Here is a 6,000-nt window from a genome sequence, read left to right on the forward strand (position 1 = left end):
TTCATACAAAAATCTAGGAAGGAGGCAAAGATGTAGAGAATCATATGTGTCTGGGGCAACTTACAATTGTGGATAACAGGCTTTGATATCTTTGGTCTCTTTAGAAATCAATCTACAGGAGAGATGTCAAACACATGGTGTAACACCCCCAAGTGAAGCCTAAACAAGATTAAAAGTTAATTGGAAAATATTCAACAAAATAAATAGAGAACGTAATAAATATGGAAAACATTACGTATTAAAACTAGGTCAATATGTGGCCTGCAAGGATCCTTATGTATGGATCAGTGGCTCCCCATTTCTATTTGAGTTTGACACCGTTAGTCTATAGCATATATAATCTGTTTGACAAAACTGTTTCTTTGCTATCTTCTCCTCTTGAAAGTCAGTCAACAGGTATTTATGGTGTGGTGGGTAATGTTCTAAGTGCTGAGGATACACATACATAAGAGAGACAGTACCTGCTCTCAGGGATCTCATATTCTAATGGGGAAGACAACAGATAAACAACTATGTACCTAAAAGATATATATGGAGTAGATGGAAGATAATTTCAGAGGAAAGGCATTAGAGAAGCCAGAAGAGAAAGATATGGAAAGGCCTTGTGCAGAAGGTGGTATTGGAGCTGAGTCTTAGTGAAGCTAAGAGGCAGAATTGAGGGGAGACATCATGCCAGGTATGAGAAATGATCTGGAATGTGCAAAGACAGAGTCAGGAGATGGGGTGTTATGTGCAAGAAATAGCAAATGGGAAGATTGCCTGAAAGAGTGAAATATGAGAATATTGGGAAGGTAGGAAGGATCTAGCTTATTAAGAGCTTTAAAAGCCAAACAGATAACTTTAAATATGATCCCAGAAGTAACCAAGATCCATTGGAACTTATTGAGTAGGGAGGGTGATATGGTCTGGTCCTACAATTAGGAAAATAACTTTGAAAGTTGAATGGAGGATGATTTGTAGTCTTTGCAATTTCAGCAACAATCAATAAGTTTAGACTCCTGAAGAATGAGTTTTCTGTAGTTTCTGGTAGTATTGTCCTGAACCTCACTATTTTGAACCCTTCTATTTCTGAAAACAAATTTGCTTGTCTCAACCATATGTTTGTTCTTACTGTTATTACATAAAAGGAAGATAGTAAGAAGGGAACCTTTAGCAGAGAGAAATGTAAAACTGATGATGGAATGCCAGACATCTCTAGTTATCTCATCAGCTCCTGTGGATTGAATTATCATTTCTATGCTAATCATTCTCAAATATACCTACCCCATCCCAACCTCTCTGTTGATTTCCAATCTCACATTTCCTACCGCTTTTTAGAAATCTCAGACTGAATGTCCCCCAGACATTGTAAACTCAACATGTTCAAAATTCAACTCTTTGTCTCTCTCCCTAAACCCTTCCTTCCCTGTACTCCCAGTCCTTCAGGCTTACAACCTGGGTATCACCCTTAACTCCTTATCACATCTTTCACTGTCCCTCTGCCCTGGTCCAGTCTGTTACCATTTCCTGTCAATTACTTTCCATCTTGTACTCTTTGATCCAGTGATACTGACTCACTTGAACAAGATGCTCCATCTCTTGGCTTTGGTCATTTTCTTTGACTGTCTTCATTCCTAAAATGTCTTCTTTTTCTCTCTACCTACTGGCTTTCCTGGCTTCCAACTAAAATCCCATCTTCTGCAGGAAGTCTTTCCCAACTCCTCTTAATTCAAATGTCTTCCCTCTTCTAATATAATTATTTATCATTTGTATAGCCTGTTTGTACATATTTCCTTGTTAGTCTTCCTCATTACATCTTTAGCTCTTTGAAGGAGGGACTGTCTTCTTTCTTTTTGTATTTCCAGAATACAGCACAGTGCTTGACACACAGTAGGCACTTAATAAATGTTTATTGCTGGGCAGAATGACTAGTATGAATGTGTTGAGTGTTCTTGAGTACCATTGACTTTACTAATCTATAAGGTCTATCCTTGGTAAATCAGTCCAAAACTATAGCTGTTTAAGGACGTTGTACAAACTAGAGGCAAGTATAGTACTCTGAAAATAACAGTAGACCAGGCAGTCAGGAGACTTGGTTTCATGGTCTATTTCTGCTACCAAGTAGTTATAACCTTGATCATAGCACTTAACCTTTCTTACCCTTAGTCTTTCTATCTGTAAAGGAGGGAGTTGGACTGGATGGTATTTAAGGTCCCACTCAGCTCTATTCTAAAATTTTTCTATCTAAAATTTTGGTATTTCTAAGTAGAACACATTAAATAAAGATCTGTCATCACATGTCCCGGAGTTATTTTAAACTTTAGAATTTTAGTTTTTCTTTTCTGGGGTTGGATTGCTATGCCAACTAACTTTATGAACAGTAGTGAAGAAGGAGGTTGTTGTGTTAGAACTTGTGGACTGGCATTCAATAAATATTTGTCAAATGATTGAGTGAATTAATTTGAAAAGTCTTTGTTTTATGTGGTTGATACAGCATTATTCCTTTTTATTATGTTTTATAAAACTTCCCATAAGAGCAGAGAATATGAAAACTTTGTTGGTACTTTACTGATGTGGCATCATGCAGTGATATTAATATCGTGGTGACAGCACATCAATAGTATTATGACTAATGTATAAAAATTCTGCCATGGGGTTCAGGCAAGAAATCACTTGAGCTTTACTCTCATGATTTACAGGGTCATTCATTACCTATCAATTCAATTATATCCTTGTCTCACTGCAATCGCAACATGCATCTGTCAATCAAAACTGATTATTAATCATTTAAAAAACCCTAACAAAATTACTTAAGCTGTCTAGATCTACCATAATTTCATTCCTGAGGAAATACACTATTATTTTTTTTTACGATTTTGTTTTTGCTTTTATTTATATGCCCTCTGAAATGTCACACAAGAAATGTTTGTGTGTGCAGTCTAACATGTTTTATGGATCAGTTGCTTGAGTCTGTTAGGCTCCCAACTAAATAGTTCTTTGTTCCTTCACCATATGAACATTGTGGATCAATAAATGAATAGTGCTAATCTATTGGCTCATTGTGTTCAAAACAAAGCACAAACATATTATAAAAGTTAATGTTCAACAATTGGCTAATGGCCATCATTTGCCTCCAAGAGTCCACACAAGTGCTATAGGTGCTTCTATTGAAGACCCAGAAAAGAAAGTCCTTGTCACCAATGCCTTTGATCCTCTCAGACACTTTAGCCTCAGAAACTGATAGGCTTAGCAGTAGACTTGATATTAAAGAAAAAACCATTATCATCTGCTTTGCTGTTGTACTCTAAGGACCATGGAACCTTTCCATCTGACTTGCGGTTGAAACCTTTTGTACGTGTTGTCTACTATTAGAGTGTGAGTTCCTTGACATCAGGGACAGTGTCACTTTTTTATTTGTATCCTCACAGTGGATTTATTAGCACAGTGGTTTATCTAAAGTATTTAATAAATGCTTCATTTATCCATCCATTCATTCCATTCATATAATGTTCCATTTAATCAAAAACACCAGAAAACACCATTATATGGTTTTACTCTATCTTTGATTTCCTGATTTATATTTCAGAAAGTAAACTTTTTATTTGGGAGTGAAGGAATTTCTTTTGTTTTATTTTACATTGAATATTAATCATTAGCCAATCTCTTGGGTTAATGTTGGTCATTAGTTTCTTGATAATTAGTAGCATATATGCACATACACAATAAAAATAAACATATATACACATTATGCAGGATGTACCAAAAGTACATTATGTTATTATGCTGAAATTAAGCATACTATGTTATTATTTTATGACTATTAAGCCTTTTGAATATACATAATTGGATTCGTATATGATAAATTTGCTTGGTTGTAAACATGTACAAATGTACACTTTGTTGTTGGTGTTGTTCAGTTATATCCAACTCTTCACAATCCCATTATGGGGTATTCTTAGCAAAGATACTGAATGGTTTGCCATTTTCTTCTCCAGTGGATGAAGGCAAATATAAGTTAAATGACTTGCCTAGGGTCATATAGCTAGTAAATGTCTGAGGGTAGATTTGAACTCAGATTTTCCTGACTCTACACCTGACATTCTATCCACTGAGCCACCCAGTTGTCTCCAAGGCAAACAGAGGTTAAGTGAATTTCCCAGGATCACATACCTAGTAAGAGTCTGAGGCCATGTTTGATCTCAGGCCTTTCTGAATCCACGCCTGACCCTCTATCCACTGAGCCATCTAGCTGGAAAACTAACAGTTCTCAAATTGAAGTACCACCAATATTTCTTTTGCAGGAACATGATCCATCAGTGAGTTTGGTGCTAGGGTGTGATTCCATAGGCCTCCAAGGAATTGGAGCATGACTCCACTGATTGCTATACTCTGCAGTAAAGTCAGGCAAACAGAAATTCAATTAAGTGTCTGAAGAAGACTGATCAAAGAAGGAACTTCTCACTCTCAGGTCCCTCCTCGTCAGTAGCCACTGGATTGTAGAGATGTACAAAATAGACAGTCCAGGTTTGAGTACAAGGACTTGAAAGACAGAATAATTACTGTGAGTCTGGAGAGTAAAGTTAAGATTAGAGTTCAAGGTTTCAGGCCAAAGCAGAAAGATATAAGAAATTGGAGTCTAAATAGGTGCAGTGGGTCTGAATCAGATCGTGCAGATCAAAGGTCAGTATATGGAGGTCAAACGTGTGTGACATGACAGGCAAGGAGTATATTGTAAGGCTACATTCCAGGTTTGCTATCTAAAAGCCCAAGATTGGCAGGAAGGCATCTGCAAAATGGCTTTTGTGTAGACAAAATTAGACCTGAGACTGAATGTACATGTGTGTTGAGTTTCAGGGTTCAAATTGGACATAAAGAAGAAGTGAAATTGATTTTCAACAGGAAGATGAAGAACATAGTGCATTGGAAAGAACATTGCATTTAAGACCATGGGACATAGTTTCAAATTATGTCTCTGTCACTTATTGCCTGTATGACCTTTTTTCTGCATCTGTAAAATGAGGCATTTAGAGTTCTAGTGTTTCTTTCAATTCTAAATTGATGGTCTTAGCATCTCAGTATGCAGAACTGGTGGGTGAGTCTGCACAACACCAGAACCACAGTATGCCTGGGAATCTCAGGACTATGACCATCTTTCCCTGGTTTTATGATGTCTTCATCATCTGAATTGATAAATCAGGACTTACAGGTGTTGAATGCTCACTATAGTGAATCAACGTTCTTTAGGATCTAGTGATTAAAGAAGTGGGCTGGGTCTTTTTTATGAGCCACCTCAATCTTAATGACAATGATTTAAAACTCGTTATACTCATATTGGGTCATAAACATAGAATGAGAGCTAGAAGGAATGTAAGAGGTTATCTAGTTCAGTGGTGTCAAATTCAAATAGAAATGGGGGTCCCCAAACCATACATAAAGATCTTTACAAGCCTTATATTCACCTAGTTTTGAAATGTAATATTATCTCTATTTTATTATGTATTTATTTTGTTAATTGTCTCCAAATTACATTTTAATCTGGTTTGGGCCTCACTTGGGAGTACACTGGACAGTTCCAATGTGACCCACAGTCTATTTTCATCCAATCCCCTCATTTTAGACATGAAGAAGAACGTGCCCAGAAAAAGTAAGTGACTTGCCCAATCAGTAGCAAAACTGGGATTGAACTCAGATCCTTGGACTAGATTAGAGTGAAAAACCACCTAAATGGTCTTCTAGTCCAATCTAGATAATGCTACATTCATTACTGTTACAAATGAAATATGAAGTAGTAGAAAGAACAATATAATGGGGAAAGGAGACATCATTTCTAACTTTGGCTCTCCTATAGTTTGTGAAGCTTTGGGCAAATCACTTTATCACTCTAGGTCTCTTCTGCCATATAATTTAAACAAGGTGTGAAGTTGAATTAAAATACAACTCAGGCTCCTCTAGGCTTAGAGATTCAGTAGCCCAGTATCTGAGTCTTGACATTTCTCTAATGGCCTTCCATAGCTGATGCCA

This window comes from Vombatus ursinus, unplaced genomic scaffold (genome assembly GCF_900497805.2).
Source record: "Vombatus ursinus unplaced genomic scaffold, bare-nosed wombat genome assembly UNPS02014832.1, whole genome shotgun sequence".
Classification (NCBI taxonomy): domain Eukaryota; kingdom Metazoa; phylum Chordata; class Mammalia; order Diprotodontia; family Vombatidae; genus Vombatus; species Vombatus ursinus.